This window comes from Caretta caretta, chromosome 3 (assembly GCF_965140235.1).
Source record: "Caretta caretta isolate rCarCar2 chromosome 3, rCarCar1.hap1, whole genome shotgun sequence".
NCBI classification, from domain to species: Eukaryota; Metazoa; Chordata; order Testudines; family Cheloniidae; genus Caretta; species Caretta caretta.
Genome location: NC_134208.1, coordinates 112,563,460 through 112,584,030, shown reverse-complemented (window position 1 = coordinate 112,584,030; position 20,571 = coordinate 112,563,460). Strand labels below are relative to the sequence as shown.

The 20,571-nt window shown below is 41.1% G+C and overlaps 1 protein-coding gene across 6 annotated transcripts in view; it reads right to left on the bottom strand.

Moving 5' to 3' along the window:
* STXBP5 (syntaxin binding protein 5) overlaps window positions 1–20,571 on the bottom strand; it is a 179,190-nt gene that overhangs the window by 78,033 nt on the left and 80,586 nt on the right. The window lies entirely within an intron of this gene.

Below are 20,571 nucleotides of genomic sequence, written 5' to 3'. Positions count from 1 at the left end.
CCTTAAGAGCTGGCAGCTGGAGAGCAGCAGCTGCTGGCCTGGAACCCAGCTCTGAACGCAGAGCCGCTGCCAGCAGCACCCTTACTTCTGTGCTGCTGCCTGCAGAGCTGGGCCCTCAGTCAGCAGCCACCACTCTCTGGCCACCCAGCTCTGAAGGAGGCAGCAGCACAGGGGTAAGGGTGGCCTGGTATGGTATTGCCACCCTTACTTCTGCGCTGATGCTGGGGGGAATCACTGCCTTCAGAACTGAGCGCCTGGCCAACAGCCACCACTCTCCAGCCACCCAGCTCTGAAGGCAGCGCAGAAGGAAGGGTGGTAATATCACAACCCACCTAAAATAACCTTGTAATCCCCTGCAACTCCTTTTTGGATCAGGACCCCCAATGTGAGAAATGCTGGTCTCCTCCGTGAAATCTGTATAGTATAGGGTAAAAGCACACAAAAGACCAGATTTCATGGTCCGTGACTTATTTTTCATGGCTGTGAATTTGGTAGGGCCCGAGCAATAAGAGATGCTAAATGAATTTCGGCACCAATAGGGTTAGGAGAAGCTAAGTGAGGGCTTTGTGGATCCACAAAATTTAGTTACCTAAATCCCTTTATAAATCTCGCCCACTGACTATCCTATTACCACCCTGTAAACCCAATCTTCCATTTTTGGTTAAGATTATTAAAAACATTGTAGCAAGACATCTCTCACATTAGATATTACAGTGATAAGCTCAGTATAAAAACCTATCTAGAAAAGGTTTCAGAATAACAGCCATGTTAGTCTGTATTCGCAAAAAGAAAAAGGAGTACTTGTGGCACCTTAGAGACAAACCAATTTATTTGAGCATAAGCTTTTGTGAGCTACAGCTCACTTCATCGGATGCATACTGTGGAAAATACAGAAGATGTTCTCATACATACAAACCATGAAAAAATGGGTGTTTACCACTACAAAAGGTTTTCTCTCCCCCCACCCCACTCTCCTGCTGATAATAGCTTATCTAAAGTGATCACTCTCCTTACAATGTGTATGATAATCAAGTTGGGTCATTTCCAGGAGAAATCCAGGTTCTCTCCCCCCCCCCCAACCCACTCTCCTGAATAGCTGTCTCAGAGCTCTGTAACCACAGTCAATGTACCAACCTGGGTATGAGACAGAGAGAATGCAATGGTTGTATTGGTAACTCTCTTCTTGGTGATGGAGCTGATATCATTAAATCTATCAGCTGCCTTCAATACAGCTGATCGTGAGATGATTTTGACTAGTTTGTGGATCAACATGATTACAACCTGTCCTTATAGTGTATTCTCAGAAGGCAGTCGTGAGAAACTCTTCCTCTCTGATAGCGTTTGTGTGGAGTTTTGCAGGGGTTTCATCTGGTCTCCTGTCTTGTTCAACATTTATATGGGGCCATTGGGGTGGTTAGTAAGGAGATATGGGCTGCAGTGTTTTTGTATTAAATAATACATATTAATTGGGCTAGAGACAGAGAGAGAATGCCTCTATAGTCCAGTTCTGAGCACGCCTAATGGATCAGTCCACACAGGTTAGACACGTGTTACCCTGTTATGCTGATGACATTCAGCTTTATATCTAGATTTCATCTGACCTAGCCAAAATAGTTAACAGGCACACACTGTGTCTGGACGAAATTGGTAAAGACGAGAGCTAGATGAGTGATACTTAATACAGGCAAGACTGATCTGATGTTTTGTTTTATTCTAAATAGGTTCTTTTACCATGCTCATTGTCATAGAAACTAAACAACATCCAGTAGCACTCATTTAGTAATATGACTAACATCTCACATGTGGTTCGTTCTGTTTCTCATCCTCTGTCTGGGGCTGTCTGTGTGACAAAATATTTTTTCTTAAAATGTTGTCACCTTACAAGCCTTGCAATGCCCACTGGCTGAGGGCCGACTGTAACACACATCTGGCCTGACACACTCACTACCCCAACTGACACTGATGTCATAACATGTATATAAAAGGTGTCTTGTAAGGCATCATATGTAAAAAAAACAGTTGTTCTTTGATATGTATTGCACATGTTTCTTTCACACTTGGTGTGTGCAACCTACGCAGTCAGAAATTTTTCCCATAGTGGTACCAGTTGGGGCTGCTTGAGTGCCTTGTGCAGCACTTTGCCCCAACATAATGGACCCAACCGCCCCATAGTGTACTCTGTTCCTTCTTGATGGAAGACTCCAATGCAGAGAGGCAGGAGCAGGTGTCATGGAATGGACACGTGCAACACATCTGGAAGAACAACAGTTACAGCAGGTCAGTAACCGCTTTTTCTTCGAGTGATTGCACGTGCCCACTCTGCTGTTGGTGACTCAAGCCATAAAGCAGGTGGAGGATTCGGTGTCTGTGTGTACACAGACTGGAATACAACTCACCCAAATTTAGCATTGTTTCTAGAGTGCTGAGTGATGGCATAATGGGATGTAAATGTGTGGACTGCAAATCAAGCTGCCGCTCTACAAACATCCTGGATAGGGACTTTCACAAGAAACGCTGCCGAGGCTGCTTGTGATCTTGTCAGATGTGCAGGTACTTTGCTTGGTGGGAAAATGCCAGCCAGTTCATAACATACACAAACACGGGATGCTATCCACAACAAAATTCTCTGTGAAGAGTGTGGAAGAACTTTTATTCCTGTCTGCGATGGACATCAATAGTTAAGCTGACATATGGAATTGTTTAGTCCTGTCTATGTAGGATGCCAAAGCCCTTCTTCCTTGTTCATCTCTGTTGAAGTGCGGAGTCAGGTAAACTGTAGGTAAGTAAATGGCCAGCTTAATACAAAATTAGATATTATAGAGAGAATTCTTGGATTACGGCGCAGATACACTTTGTCCTTAAAGGCAATTGTACAAGGAGGTTCAGATATCAAAGCACGCAGCTCAACCACGCCCCAGGCTGAAGTGATGACTACCAAAAAAGCCACCTTCATTGATAGAGCAAGGAGCACGTTGCTAAAGGCTCAAACAGAGGCCCCATAAGTTTTGACAAAACTAAATTCAAGTCCCAGGGAGGAACAGGTTATCTTATCTATAGATATAACATTTCCAGGCTTTTCAAAAGTCTGATAGACGTAGCGCTACAAAAAATAAAATGGTTGTCCATGTGGGGTCACAAAGCCAATATTGCTGCCAAGTGGCCCTTGATAGAACTATTTTGCCAAATTTCAATGTTTTAGGTACAATAGATAGTCCAGACTATGCTGGATTGAGGACGGTATTGGCAAAACCCTGAACTGACAAGAGCAAATGGAGACTCACTTACACTTGGAAATGTAAGTACCCCTGGTGGAAGACTTTCTATTTTTTAGCAAAATATCCCAAACTTGCTCCGAGCAAGACTCCTCTCTAGAATTTAGCCATGTAGCCTCCAGGCTGTTAAATGAAGTGCCTGCAGGTTCAGGTGGAGCAGCCAAACATGATTCTGCAAAATTAGCTCTGAGTCCAAAGGAAGTGATATTGGAGACTCCACCAACAGATCCAGGAGAGTGAAGAACCAGTGCTGCTGGGGCTACTAGTATAACTTGGTCATTGTCCTGTTTGATCTTTAACTACACTCTGTGAAAGACTGGAACTGGAGGGAAAAGCATAGCAGAGCTTGTTCGACCAGGATAGTAGGAAAGCATCTGTGACGGAATATGGACGGCGACCCTGTAGGGAACAAAACTGATGTCATTTCCTATTGGTTTTGTTGTGAACAGATCTCTCTGAGGATTCCCCCACTGCTGGAAAATGAATCTGGCTATATCTGAGTGGAGACTCCACTTGTAGCAACTCGTAAATGATCTGCCTAGGTGGTCTGCAAGCTCATTTTGCACCCATAGAATGTAAGAGGCTTCAAGATTGATTGAATTGGCAATGCAGAAGTCCCTGACAAAACAGGGAAGGAAAGGGCTCCTCTCTGCCAGCTGAGGTATAACATTGTTCTCACAGGAGAACAGCAGCAAACAAGTTTTTCCTTTGAACTGAGATAGGAAAGCCTGACAGCCTAAACAGATAGCCTTTGGCTTCCTGACACTGATGTGTACAGACAGCTCTTGTGAGGACCATAAATCCTGAGTTTGGAGGGAACCCAAATGAGCACCCCAACCAAGGGGATATGCATCCATCCACAAGGTCAGTGAAGGCTGAAGCTGGACAAAGGGAATGCCTGCACTTACACTGACCAGGTCTGTCCACCAATCTAGAGAAGTCAGAACGTGAGAGGGCACATTCAGCACATAGTTCAGAGGGTGACAACTTGGCAAATAAATGGAGGCCAGTCAACTTTGAAGAATCCTGAAACGTAATGTGGCATGCTGGGCTATGTATATGCACTTGGCCATATTCCCCAGGAGCATCATACAGGTTGTTGCTGTTATGACAGGGTGAGCAAGCTGAAATCTGGAACAAGAGATTGAATTGTTTGGAACCATGCCTCTGGAAGAAAAGTTCCAGCACGAGTAGGGTACTGTACTGCTCCTATAAACTCTATCCTCTGAACTGGACAAAGGGTAGATTTTTCTAAATTGACCAGGAGATCCAGAGCCTTAACGGTTGACTGAATGAGACACACACTGGATAGTACCTGAGCCCTGGACCGATGAGGTGGACAAGGCTTTCTTCCAACAACTAGCGGAAGTTACTAGATCACAGGCCCTGGTTCTCATGGGAGACTTCAATCACCCTGATATCTGCTGGGAGAGCAATACAGCAGTGCACAGACAATCCAGGAAGTTTTTTGAAAGGGTAGGGGACAATTTCTTGGTGCAAGTGCTGGAGGAACCAACTAGGTGCAGAGTACTTCTTGACCTGCTGCTCACAAACCGGGAAGAATTAGTAGGGGAAGCAAAACTGGATGGGAACCTGGGAGGCAGTGACCATGAGATGGTCGAATTCAGGATCCTGACACAAGGAAGAAAGGAGAGCAGCAGAATACAGACTCTGGACTTCAGAAAAGCAGACTGACTCCCTCAGGGAACTGATGGGCAAGATCCCCTGGGAGAATAACACGAGGGGGAAAGGAGTCCAGGAGAGCTGGCTGTATTTTAAAGAATCCTTACTGAGGTTACAGGAACAAACCATCCCGATGTGCAGAAAGAACAGTAAATATGACAGGCAACCAGCTTGGCTTAACAGTGAAATCCTTGCTGATATTAAGCACAAAAAAGCTTACAAGAAGTGGAAGATTGGACAAATGACCAGGGAGGAATATAAAAATATTGCTCAGGCATGCAGGAGTGAAATCAGGAAGGCCAAATCACACTTGGAGTTGCAGCTAGAAAGAGATGTTAAGAGTAACAAGAAGAGTTTCTTCAGATATGTTAGCAACAAGAAGAAAGTCAAGGAAAGTGTGGGCCCCTTATTGAACGAGGGAGGCAACCTAGTGACAGAGGATGTGGAAAAAGCTAATGTACTCAATGCTTTTTTTGTCTCTGTCTTCACGAACAAGGTCAGCTCCCAGACTACTGCACTGGGCAGCACAGCATGGGGAGGAGGTGACCAGCCCTCTGTGGAGAAAGAAGTGGTTCAGGACTATTTAGAAAAGCTGGGTGAGCACAAGTCTATGGGGCTGGATGCGCTGCATCCGAGGGTGCTAAAGGAGTTGGCGGATGTGATTGCAGAGCTATTGGCCATTATCTTTGAAAACTCATGGTGATCGGGGGAGGTCCCAGATGACTGGAAAAAGGCTAATGTAGTGCCCATCTTTAAAAAATGGGAAGGAGGAGGATCTGGGGAACTACAGGCCAGTTAGCCTCACCTCAGTCCCTGGAAAAATCATGGAGCAGGTCCTCAAGGAATCAATTCTGACGCACTTAGAGGAAAGGAAAGTGATCAGGAACAGTCAGCATGGATTCACCGAGGGAAAGTCATGCCTGACTAGTCTAACTGCCTTCTATGATGAGAACACTGCTTTCCCCTCATCCACAGAGACAGTTGATGTGTAGACTTTAGCAAAGCTTTTGATGCTGTCTCCCACAGTATTCTTGCCAGCAAGTTAAAGAAGTATGGGCTGGATGAATGGACTATAAGGTGGATAGAAAGCTGGCTAGATCGTCGGGCTCACGGGTAGTGATCAATGGCTCCATATCTAGCTGGTAGCCGGTATCAAGCGGAGTGCCCCAGGAGTCAGTCCTGGGGCCGGTTTTGTTCAATATCTTCATAAATGATCTGGAGGATGGTGTGGATTGCACCCTCAGCAAGTTTGCAGACGACACTAAACTGGGAGGAGTGGTAGATACACTGGAGGGTAGGGATAGGATACAGAGGGCCCTAGACAAATTAGAGGATTGGGCCAAAAGAAATCTGATGAGGTTCAACAAAGACAAGTGCAGAGTCCTGCACTTAGGACGGAAGAATCCCATGCACTGCTACAGACTAGGGACTGAACGGCTAGGCAGAAGTTCTGTAAAAAAGGACCTATGGATTACAGTGGACGAGAAGCCAAGAAGGCTAATGGCATTTTGGGATGTATATGTAGGGGCATTGCCAGCAGATGGAGGGATGTGATTGTTCTCCTCTATTCAACATTGGTGAGGCCTCATCTGGAGTAGTGTGTCCAGTTTTGGGCCCCACACTACAAGAAGGATGTGGAAAAATTTGAAAGCATCCAGCGGAGGGCAACAAAAATGATTAGGGGACTGGAACACATGACTTATGAGGAGAGGCTGAGGGAACTGGGATTGTTTAGACTGCAGAAGAGAAGAATGAGGGGGAATTTGATAGCTGCTTTCAACTACCTGAAAGGGGTTTCCAAAGAGGATTGATCTAGACTGTTCTCAGTGGTACCAGATGACAGAACAAGGAGTAATGGTCTCAAGTTGCAGTAGGGGAGGTTTAGGTTGGATATTAGGAGGGTGGTGAAGCACTGGAATGTGTTACCTTGGGAGGTGGTAGAATCTCCTTCCTTTGAGGTTTTTAAGGTCAGGCTTGACAAAACCCTGGCTGGGATGATTTAGTTGGGGATTGGTCCTGCTTTGAGCAGGCGATTGGACTAGATGACCTCCTGAGGTCCCTTCCAACCCTGATATTCTATGATTCTGTGATCTCTTACTAGCCAGACATCCAGGTAAGGATAGATTTGTACTCTTAGTCTCCTCAGAAAGGCAGCTATCCCCACCATATATTTTGTGAAAAACCAAGTAGCTGCTGACAGGCCAAAAGACAGCATGGTGAAATGGTAATGAGAGTGATTCACTATGAATCCGAGACACTTGTGTGACTTTGATACATCACCACATGAAATCAAGGGCTGCATACCAGTCTATAGGATCCAGGGATGGAACAACAGAAGCAAGGGTGACCATGCAAACAAACTATTTTTTTAAAACATCTGTTGAGTTGGCACAGGTCTAAAATTAGTCTGAGACCTCCTTTTCCTTTCTGTATTAGGAAATAATGGGAATAAAACCCCTTCCCTCTGACATGCTGGGGAACCTCCTCTGTGTTCTCACCAAAAGGAGAGATTGCATCTCCTGGAGGAGGAACTCCTCTTGAGAGTGGTTCCTAAAGAGGGATGGGGAGAGAGGGAGAGGTAGAAACAAATTGGAGGGTATATCTCACTTCAGGAGTGCTTAAAATCCATTGGTCTAAAGTAATCTGGGACCAAGCACTGAGGAAATAGGAAAGATGATTTGCAAACACATATGAGAGACGGGATTTGGAAACATGGAAACTGGCATGGCATCCCCAGCCGACCCATCAAAATGTCTGTTTAGCACCCCTCGGGAGTCTAGATGGAGCAGGCATTGATGTAGAAGCAGAAGGAGGTGGTGATCTGCGCCTATAACTAAGGCTAAGATTTTATCATGGATATTTTTAGTAAAAATCATAGACAGGTCACAGACAATAAACAAACAAATATATGCATGTGAGGTACTTTTTTCCAAGCTCCATAGATATGACAGTAATGATAAATATGTCTTGACTTTCTGTAAAGGCAAGTTTAATAAAATTATAACTTTTTAAATCTTAGGTTATTATATTTTTGTATTAATAGTGAGAGCTCTCCTTTACATTGCACTCTCAGGTGCTCCTAGAAGATTAGGTAGCTCCAGCCACCATATTAATTCTGCAGCACCATACCTGCAGAGGGCGAGGACATGAGCACTCCTTTTGATTAGGGACCTTACTACTGTCATCCATAATTTAATCTTGAGGTGACAAAACTAATGCAATGTGCTCTATGTGAGGCTACACCTTAAAGCCACCCAGAAACTGAAGCAGGTGCAAAATGTGGCAGCTGCTTGGTAAGTGGAGTATCTCACTATGAACTTGTGTAGCTGGCACAGCAGGGAGGTTCTGAGCTTGTGTATGAGCCTGACAACTTCTGCTATACACATGAACCTTTACCTGTGTTAGACTATGTCTATACTACAGATCTTACAGCAGCACAGCTGTACTGCTGCACTGTAAGGTTTCCCGTGTAGCTGCTCTATGCCGACGGGAGAGAGCGTCTCCTGACGACATAGCGCTGTCCACACTGGCGCTTCTGTTGGTGAAATTTACGTCAGTCAGGGGGGTGTTTTTTTCAACCCTGACCGAGAAAAGTTCTAATGTAGACATAGCCTTAGTTTTCACACTGCTAAAAAGGAAATGAAAAAAAATGTACAGTCAAGAAACTTCACCTTATTGAAGTTAATTGGTTTTGGTGAAAATGACCAATTTCAAATGGACATTTTACTGTTGTACTGCTACCCACAGAGACTACATACCTCAACATACAATACTATATCTTGATTTGAGCAGCATAACCTATCATATTATAATGAAAGTTGCATGTTGGTACCTGTAGTTTCTGCAGATTTCACTTCTAATGTAAATTTGAGGGTAAATGGGCTGTACTTGGCAGGGTTTCTTGTAAACCAAAATAACTATACAGTTGACAACAGTATCCAGGAAATCCATCAAATATATTTCTACTCCACAATTGACTCAACCAGAGGAAGGGGGGGGGAAGCAATGGATTTAAGCCATTTAAATGACATAGTAGCTCCAATATGAGAAAAAGGGAGTCACAATAAAATGTGCTGCAACAATGTTGAGGTTAGAAAAAGAAGGGTGTCAAAGTAAGACTATTCCAGGTTTGTATTGCATTACTTTGCATATTGTAGTGAATGAAATAAATCAAAGTTTACTACTAAAAGCAGATCCTAATATTGAAATGACAGTGTAATATAATTATGTTTGCTAATTATGCACTTTGAATAAGAACATGAAATTGAGATATGCAATAATATAAAAATCAAATGTATGATTACATAATTGAGAGCTGTATACAACCTTTTATGAACCATTTTGGAAATTATTTTAGATGCCTGCCAACCAGGTTGGGTAATTATATTTTGCCTACCTAATTTTCTCTTGTAGTTTCAATTAGAAATAAGTTTTTCACTTGTGGAATCACTGCTATGAAGGATTACTGGGAGCTGTTAGAAATTTGTGGTTTACTGCAGAAGCGGTTCTACTTCAGAGACAGTTGAAGTGGATCCTTATAAATTTACACATTAATTTTACAAATGATTTTGGCATCTTTTGCTATAAATCACTATATAAACTTATGGAATTACACAATATCGTTAAAAATTTAATGTAAACTATTAAAAAAGAATCTAGACTATATCATGCAGTTTGGAGCAAGACTACAACAGTATGACTGAGATCACTGAGTAACCTACACCTACAGGGTGTTTCTGCTGTGGTTTAATTAATCCATAACGGGTAAGCCTACTCCAAAAATAAGGCAATCAAAGACTTTGTCAAAGCCCCATTGAACATGTAGATGGGTGAAGGACTGGACTATGTGTGATGCCAGGCCATTACCACTGTATAATTCACTTTTCAGCCTCGGAAGCATTATTATTATTATAAATAGGGTAGAAAATATGTGGATAAAGGCCCTCATTTAAATTTGGATGAAAGACCTTCATTTAGACCCTCTCCTAAAACACACTTCTGCAATAGTCAAAAGGTTCAAAAAGCTAAACTTAAGTTACCTCAACCTCTGTACTTCCCAAGTCTTTTAATGTTAAATTATATCTTCAGGGGAGGAACTGAATTTTGTATTTTGTAGAACCAAACACAGTGTTGGTACTTAACCAAAAAAAATTTACTGAGCTCCTGAGAGGATAAAAGGTGAATAGCAAAGTGAAAAGGAAAGTTGAGTTAAGCCCAGATTTATGTGCCGAATTCTCTACATGTATATTGTACCTGGATATCTGTAAAATCTGTGTAAGTTACTCTACACACACATGCACAAGACCACAGTAACAACTATAAGCCACAGTGGGATACGCATTAGTAGGCTATTCCTGCATTTCTCTGGTGGTTGAAGTTACAAGGTCCTAAGGAGTGCTCCAATAACCTACTGAACATCCTCATAGCTTATTACTATATAAGAGAAAGAAGAAGGTCAGTGTGATGACTAATAAAGCAGACTGCATAACAAAATTCCAATACAGATACTGGTTGACACAAATTTATTACTTAATGGATTGTTTAAAGGGGAATGAAAAGAACCTCTAAGTTTCCCCCAATCTAGAGCATCAAACAGAGTTCCTTCACAGCTAGACTTCCATGTGGCTGGACTTTACAAAAATGAGACAAGCCATTTACAGTGCACACCTCACTTCTCTACAGAGGAAAAAGGACAGTAAACTATCTGAAGTCCTGCATGCCACAGGGGGCTACAACAGTGGTACCCTCAACTCACCAAACAATATTGTTAATCTATCCAACCACACACTTAGCCCGGCAGAAGATTCTGTCCTATCTCGGGGACTCTCTTTCTGCCCCACCACCCCCACGAACATGACAGTTCTGCGGTGATCTGGAAGCCTGCTTTCGTCATCTCTGACTTAAGGAATATTTTCTACACACCACTGAATAGTGCACTGACCCATAGGAACCCTCCTACCAACACTACAGGAAGAAGAATTCTGCATGCACTCCTCCTGACGGTCGAAATGACAGACTGGACTTCTACATTGTGTGCTTCCACAGACATGTACAGGCTGAAATTGTGAACAAACTTCATCACTTGCCCCATAACCTCAGCCGAAAAGAACGCAATGCCATCCACAGCCTCAGAAACAACTCTGACATTATAATCAAAGGGGCTGACAAAGGAGGTGCTGAAGTCATAATGAGCAGATCGGATTATGAACAGGAGGATGCCAGGCAACCCCCCAATACCACATTCTACAGGTCACTATCCTTTGACCCCACTGAGGAGTACCAAACGAAACTACACCATATACTCAAGAAACTCCCTGCTACAGCACGGAAACAAATCTACACAGAGACACCCCCAGAGCCCCGACCAGGGGTATTCTATCTGCTACCCAAGATCCATAGACCTAGAAATCCTGGACGCCCCATCATCTCAGGCATCGGCACTCTTACAGCAGGATTATCTGGCTGTTTGGACTCTCTCCTCAGACCCTATGCTAGCAGCACTCCTAGCTATCTTCGAGACACCACTGACTTTCTGAAGAAACTATAATGCATTGGTGATCTTCCTGAAAATACCATCCTGACCACCATGGATGTAGAAGCTCTTTATACCAATATTCCACATGAGGATGGACTACAAGCTGTCAAGAACAGTATCCCTGTTGAGGCCACGTCGCACCTGGTGGCTGAGCTTTGTGACTTTGTCCTCACCCACAACCATTTCAGATTTGGGGACAACTTATACCTTCAAGTCAGTGGCACTGCTATGGGTACCCGCATGGCCCCACAGTATGCCAACATTTTATGGCCGACTTAGAACAACACTACCTCAGCTCTTGTCCCCTAGCGCCCCGCCTCTACTTGCCCTACACTGATGACATCATCATATGGACCCACGGGAAAGAGGCCCTTGAAGAATTCCACCTGGATTTCAACAATTTCCATCCCACCATCAACCTCAGCCTGGACCAGTCCACACAAGAGATCCAATTCCTGGACACCACAGTACAAATAAGTGATGGTCACAAACACCACCCTATATCGGAAACCTACTGACCGCTATACTTACCTACACGCCTCCAGCTTCCATCCAGACCACACATGATCCATTGTCTACAGCAAAGCCCTAAGATACAACCGAATTTGCTCCAATCCCTCAGAGACAAACACCTACAAGATCTTTATCGAGCATTCTTAAAACTAAAATACCCACCTGGGGAAGTGAGGAAACAGATTGACAGAGCGAGATGGGTGCCCTGAAATCACCTACTACAGGACAGGCCCAACAAGGAAAATAACAGAACACCACTGGCCATCACGTACAGCCCCCAGCTAAAACTGCTCCAGCACATTATCAACGATCTAGAACCTATCCTGGAAAACGATCCCTCACTCTCCCAGACCTTGGGAGGCAGGCTAGTCCTCGCTTACAGACAGCCCCCCAACCTGAAGCAAATACTCACCAGCAACTATACACCACACCACAGAAACACTCACCCAGGAACCAATCCCTGTAGCAAACATTTTTGCCTACTCTGTCCCCATATCTACTCTAGTGACACCATCAGAGGACGCAACCACATCAGCCACACCATCAGAGGCTCATTCACTTGCATGTCTACTAATGTGATATATGCCATCATGTGCCAGCAATGCCCCTCTGCCATGTACATTGGCCAAACCAGACAGTCCCTACGGAAAAGAATAAATGGACACAAAACGGACATCAGGAATGGTAACAAACAAAAGCCCGTAGGAGAACACTTCAATCTTCCCGAACATTCTGTAACAGATTTGGAAGTAGCTATACAGACTTCAAAGAGAAACAGCAGAACTAAAATTCATTTGTAAATTTAACACCATTAATTTGGGCTTGAATAGGGACTGGGAGTGGCTGGCTCATTACAAAAGCAGCTTTCCCTCTCCTGGAATTGACACCTCCTCATCTATAATTGGGAGTGGACTACATCCACCCTGATCGAATTGCCCTGTCAACACTGGTTCTCCACTTGTGAGGTAACTCCCTTCTCTTCATGTGTCAGTATATTTATATCTGCATCTGTAAGTTTCACTCCATGCATCTGAAGAAGTGGGGTTTTTACCCACGAAAGCTTATGCTCAAATAAATCTGTTAGTCTTTAAGGTGCCACCAGACTCCTTGTTGTTTCAGCTAGACTGGGAGATCCCTAACTTCTACATTTCTGCAGGCCTTCTGACTACTACTCCTGCCCTGCCACTCCTATATAACCAGAACTTCTGGGTAATCCAGTGCAGGATCCCAACAGAACACATTAATTTTACCAAAAACTCCTGCTGGGCAGTTAGCCATGATAGCTGGACTGATTGCAGCCAGAATTCTCCCAGCAATCTTAGTTTGTGACTAGACTAAGAGTTTGGATCTATAATTCCTAATGCATGCCACTCCACCAATGAAGGCTACCGTGTAGACAGGCTCAGACAATTTTACCATCATGTTAATAAAATTAGATTTCATAGTGGTAGCTATACCTGGACCAGGACGTACCTTTTCAACACTACAACTTTCACAAACTCGAACAGTGAAGCAGCATCTGTTGGAAATTACTGGTCTGAAAAATCCCTGCACAGACAAACCCTGAAGGGAAGGCTGGGTAGTCTGGCTGTATGGGGCTATGTTTTAAGCCCGTTTGTCAGATATTATGGCAGGTACAATCACACAGTCACATGACTCAATAAGAAATGAATAAAGAATAAATCAGTGATTCTGAATTGGTTTAGCTAATGAACTACTGCATTTTTAAATGCTTTTGAAATCAAAGGGAGAAGTGAAGGAAGGTATGGACAGTTAGAAAGGAATGAAAAGCTTGCCAATATAAAGCTTGACATAGACAGCCGGTAAGGGAATACTTTAAAAAAAAAATGCCACGTAAAAATCAGCAAATCCCAATATATATTCCAGGGTGTATAACAAAATGAATAAACTTATTGAGCCAATGGCAATTCTTTTGAAAGATCATAGTGGAGACGTCTTCCCTCCAAAATATCCCCCCAAGCCCTACACACCCTCTTTCCTGAGGAGGCTTGAGAATAATATCCTAACCAATTGGTTACAAATCAAAGACCCAAATCCCTGGATCTTGGAACAATGGAAAAATCAGTCAGGTTCTTAAAAGAAGGATTTTATTTAAAAAAAGAAAAAGAAAAGGTAAAAATCATCTCTGTAAAACCAGGATGGAAAATACTTTACAGGGTATTCAGATTCAAAACACAGAGGATTCCCGTCTGGGCAAAACCTTAATGTTACAGAAAACTAAACACAGGGAAAATTCACATAAAACAAACGATAAACTAATCCACCTTGCCTGGCTTACCTATACTGGTTGCAATACTGGAGACTTGGATTAGGGTGGGTTGGAGAAGATGGATTTCTGTCTGGCCTCTCCCAGGCCCAAGAGAGAACAAATATGTAAAAAAACCAAAGAGCACAAAACAAAAGCCTCCCCCCACCCAAGATTTGAAAGTATCTTGTCCCCTTATTGGTCCTTTGGGTCAGGTGCCAGCCAGGTTAGCAGAGCTTTTTAACCCTTTACAGGTAACAGGATGTTGCCTCTGGCCAAGAGGAATTTTATAGCACTGTATACAGAAAGGTGGTTACCCTTCTCTTTATATTTATGACAGGCCCGGCTTGACAAAGCCCTGGCTGGGATGATTTAGTTGGTGTTGGTCCTGCTTTGAGTAGGGGTTGGACTAGATGACCTCCTGAGGTCTCTTCCAACCCTAATCTTCTATGATTCTATGAACATGACAGAATATTCTAATCAAAACCAAAGCGAATGTGACATAAGTATGAATAAGTAATTTTTAAAGCAAGATTTTGAGTTAAGACAAAAACTAAACTAGTTAGAGCACTAATTGGAACCGGAAACAGCAATATGCTAAACTAAGGTGTCCAGTGAACTGTTGTTTCAGGGATTAGTGTTAGGCCTTGCTTTATTTAAACTTCTCTATTATCGATATGGAAGATAGTGTTATCACATTAGTGACATTTTCAAATAGGGTGGATAAAAATCAGTGATTTAAAAAAAAATTGAAAACATCTTATTTTTTTGAGAAAATGCTTTTTGAGGAAAAAACTTATCTAAAGGTAGTTTTAATTAAGATACATTATAGCTCAAAGATATCTCATCATGGAATAGGGATTATAAATTCTAATTCTATAATATGAGACAATATATTCATGTAATGTTTAAGAAAAGTTTTGTAAATGAGTGCCAATATGTCATGGATTAGGGACCCAATTTTATGGGGTTTCAGGGGCTCCTGTATAGATTATTTAGGTTAATCTTTCTATCTACCTAATGGGACTTGGTGCTCAGTCTAGAATAGGGGTTCCCAAATTTGGTTCGCGGCTTCTTCAGGGTAAGCCCCTGTCGGGCCGCGAGACACTTTGTTTACCTGAACTGCAGCCACTGGGAGCTGCGTGCAGCCGTACCCACGGACACTCAGGTAAACAAAACGTCTCGCGGCCTGCCAGGGGCTTACCCTAAACAAGCCGTGAACCAAGCTTGGGAACCCCTGGTCTAGAAGATACCATCAGAGATGCTTAGTTTTGCAGTTCTCAAACTGTGGATTTGTGTCTCCAGAAATAATCTGCTTGTTAACAGCAAAAATATTTTTAAATAAATAAATATACAGAGGTGAGAAACAACAGACCTCAACCCTATTGTCCCTGTAAATTTACATGCACACTCAATCCCTTATCTCTCTCTAAAAGTGCAAAGTTTCAAATAGTTCAATGAATAGAACATTGTTGGGGGACGAATAGATCTGGATAAGGAGAAGAAGTCTGAAGATAAATGTGAGAAGGGAGGGACAGGCAGTAGAAACAAAAGTGAAGCTGTTTGAGCAGCATATGAGGTCTTTCTGAGTGTAGCCTTCATTGATTTGAGATCTAACATATCATTCTCTCACTAGAAGGGAAAACCTATAATGGAGCAGACCATAGAGACCCAGTTTGGGAATATTTTAATGAAGTTCCTCTCCCTGTAAGACAGGCATGCGTGCAAAACGCAAACAGTGCAACAAAAAAATTCAAGGCTTGGCTGCCTGAATGAAACATCATGAGAAGTGTTCCTTCTCAGGAGGAAACTGCGTTGAAGATGATGAAAGGAAAATGTCTGAACATGCAGGATCTTCAGGTTGGTAAACTTTTTTATTTCATACTTCTTTCGTAAGGACTGCCTGTCTTCCTTCTGGACTATTCTTGAATTCTCATCTTTGAGCAAAAATGTAGTTACTCTATTGTACTATCATTTTAGATGCAGTTGCGATAAAAAATAAATGGCTGAAATAGGCAGATCTTCCTTTTACAATTTCACCTTTAAAGTAGTACTGAGTGTCAGTGAATACAATAAGTAATACTAAATGAGCAGTATGGTAATAATAATTAAATAACTGCATTGACTTATTTTGTTTAGGAGAATCCATCCTCAACGTACAGGATTCTGAAGACTATTCACCTTGAAAATCACCATCATTTCCTATAGTTTCAGATTTCATAGTAGCAGCCATGTTAGTCTGTATCCGCAAAAAGAAAAGGAGTACTTGTGGCACCTTAGAGACTAACAAATTTGAGCATAAGCTTTCGTGAGCTACAGCTCACTTCATCAGATGCATTCAGTGGAAAATACAGTGGGGAGATTTATATACACAGAGAACACGAAACAATGGGTGTTACCATACACATACACAGTAACACCCATTGTTTCATCTTCTCTGTGTATATAAATCTCCCCACTGTATTTTCCACTGAATGCATCTGATGAAGTGAGCTGTAGCTCACGAAAGCTTATGCTCAAATAAATTTGTTAGTCTCTAAGGTGCCACAAGTACTCCTTTTCTTTTTCCTAATCTGATGAGAGTTTGTGAACAAAATCATGAAAAAATAGATGGCACTGTCACAGCCAAAGTTCTCAACATTTGGCTTTAGAGAAATGTTGTACACATGCTGAGAACCCTGAAGCCTATTTCTGTAGCCTTGAACAAAACGCAGGAAAATAGCTGTTTTATTGCCGACAGTGTTCAAATTTGGAAGGAACTGAGTGAGATCTTAAAAAGAGAAATATGCAATGACAGAGTTAAATTACAAGCATTAAAAAAACGAATGGGACAAGCACTGTCACCAGCTCATTTTCTTGCAAATATTCTCCATACTTGGTACCATGGTCAAACCTTAACTGCTGAAGAAGAGGAGTTGGCTATGACATGGACATCCAGCAATCATCCCTCCATAATGCCAACTATAATAAACTTCAGAGCTAAGGGTGAACCATTCAAGAAATATATGTTTGCTGATGATGTTTTAAAGAAAGTCACACACCAGTGAACTGGAGGAAGTCACTTAAGCACTTGGATTCAGAGACTGTTGAAGTGATCATCTCACTTTTAACAGCAGTAGTTTCTTCTGCCGGTGTAGAAAGAATATTTTCTTCCTTTGGACCAAATTGAGAAATCTTTTGGAACCTGAAAAAGCAGGAAAGTTTGTTTTTCCTTTTCCAGATTATGGACAAACCGGAAAATGAAGGTGAAGACGACTGAATTAGCTGCAGAAGCCAATATTTCTAATTTCTCATGTTGACCTGGGTGACAGTCTATTTAATTTTTAAAATATATTTCATTTAACTATTTAGTTAAATAACTTTAACAAAAACAAACCAGATTTTAAAAAACTTGAATGTTTAACTACATTCAAATGCTTGTTTTGTTAAAATATTATATGTTTGCTGTTGAAGAAAAAATCCAGAATATATAACGTCGTTTTAGTTAAATAAAACAAAAACATTTTAAAAGGTCTGTCTGGAGATGTTCTCCTCCTAATACAACATGGCAAGAAAATCCTCCAAATATTAATGATTAACCTGTTAAATTGGAGATAGTTCACCTCCCAATGACTTCATAAATATCTGCTTCAATTACCTTTGGTAAATGAAATAACCAAACAATCATTCATTTTCTGATATAGCTGTAAAACTAATCTGAAAAGTCTTCAAAATAAACGACTGTCATAAATATAAAGGGAAGGGTAACCACCTTTAAAATCCCTCCTGGCCAGAGGAAAAAACCCTTTCACCTGTAAAGGGTTAAGAAGCTACGATAACCTCGTTGGCACCTGACCACAATGACCAATGAGGACACAAGATACTTTCAAAGCTGGAGGGGGGGAGAAACAAAGGATCTGGGTCTGTCTGTGTGATGCTTTTGCTGGGAACAGAACAGGAATGGAGTCTTAGAACTTAGTAAGTAATCTAGCTAGATATGCGTTAGATTCTGTTTGTTTAAATGGCTGAGAAAATAAGCTGTGCTGAATGGATATTCCTGTCTTTGTGTCTTTTTGTAACTTAAGGTTTTGCCTAGAGGGATTCTCTATGTTTTGAATCTAATTACCCTGTAAGGTATTTACCATCCTGATTTTACAGAGGTGATTCTTTTTACTTTTACTTCTATTAAAATTCTTCTTTTAATAAACTGATTGTTTTTTCATTGTTCTTAAGATCCAAGGGTTTGGGTCTGTGGTCACCTATGCAAATTGGTGAGGATTTTTATCAAGCCTTCCCCAGGAAGGGGGTGTAAGGTTTTGGTGAGGATTTTGGGGGGGAAAGACGTTTCCAAATGAACTCTTTCCCAATAATAAATACCAATTAGACGTTTGGTGGTGGCAGCGAAAATCCAAGGGCAAAAGGTAAAATAGTTTGTAACTTGGGGAAGTTTTAACCTAAGCTGGTAAAAGTAAGCTTAGGAGGTTTTCATGCAGGTCCCCACATCTGTACCCTAGAAGTTCAGGAATGGAGAAGGAACCTTGACAATGACTTTAAAAATGTATAGTGTGTACCTTCTAAAAATGAAACCTACGTCTATCTCTGAGTTGTGAAGAATATGTATTAAGGTTATAACAACCAACAAGAATGCACTTTTATGTAGAAAACCATGATTAAATCGAGTCTTCCTGACTAGTGATTTAAATCAATTTGATGTAAATCAAATCCACCCTGTTTTCAAATGAGAATAAATTTGACAGTGTTCTGAACATCATCAAGCATGAAAAATAGCATAAAAGGACAGTTTTAAGGTAAGAAATAAAGGTAGGGAACAAGTTGAGATTCAACAACAAAACACAACAATGGAAAAAGCAAAATCTTGGAAAAATAAATATAGTTGGAAAGCTGTACTAACAGGAGAGGTTGTGCATAGTTAAGCTTGTTTGATTGCAACTTATCTTCTTTAAACCATGTCAAAATCAGTTAAAGTCTGCATGCTGTAAAAAAAACTTGTTACATTGTGGAGATTTCAAATGACATTTTTCAAATAACTGTTTGCAGTGTGAACACTTCAAATTGCCGAATTTTTATCTTGTTGCATCTTTTCATATAGCATAATTTGGGTCAGAAGCTTGGACACAACAGTTGAGTTGTCAGTTTTTTTAACATATCATGACTTCATGATTATTCAGTGTTTTTACTCCCTGTGGTAAGGAAATACCTGGACAGATGTAGACTGCTGCAAATAGTGCAATAGAACAATTGTTCTCGACTGGGTCAGGGCTTTTCAAAAAATTGGGACTTGGCTTCAAAACCTTAAACCTCCATTTAATTGACTTTAAAGAAAGAAAAATGGTTCATATAACATTAAAATTAACTGTAGAGCATATCAATATATATGGAAGCATTTGTTAATCAGCAATTTTCAGTAGTCTTATTTACTTTGCAAACATTCAAGCAATACAGAAAGCAAAAAAATAATAGAAGGTACAACAAATAAATCAACAGAAATAAGATGGAGATTATTTGAAAATTGAACATCTGCAAATAGCTCCAAAGATTTCCATGAATATTATGATTTTAAATAGCACCTTTCACCCCAAGCATATCAAAATGCTTTACAACTGTAAATAAGAAACCCCTCATTGTATATAAAAGGATGAAAGTCTTCCATTAAGTTCGAGTGACAAGAACATGCTACTCAATATGCAGTAATGTCATCAGAGCCTCTTGTTGGAATTACAGCTTTATTATGTATACACAAATATACATAATTATGCACAGTGATTGTATAAATTACTGCAGCATATGAAAAGAATTCAGCCGTACTCCAAACTCATATTGCTTCACTAAAAAAAAAAAAAGTTACTGATGGTCTCATTACTAGATAAAGTTAGCTTAATTCTTCAAAGGAACAGATTTCCCTTAAAACTTAGTACAACTGAAAATTTACTTAACTTGCTGTCTATTTATCAGTTTTTCTTTAATGTTGCTAAAAGGTGGAACATGTAATCATGAAGATTTAAAAACAGCAACAAATACTATTTTATCACATTTTTATATTTTTGCCAGCCCTTTGGTTTTAAAGAAGGAGCATATAGCTATGGAGCATTCATCAACATGTCATTTTTACCTATTCTAGTCACACATATTTTAGAATAATGGTTATGTTTTACCCAACAGTAACTATAGTTCATCACTTACTACTGCTTTCCAGAGGTGTCCAAGCTCAGTGACATTGGGTACATATCCCACAAATGAGAAGATACAAAGGACATTCTCAAAGACTACAAATATAGTGTTAAGAGTCAATTGACTTATAAGCA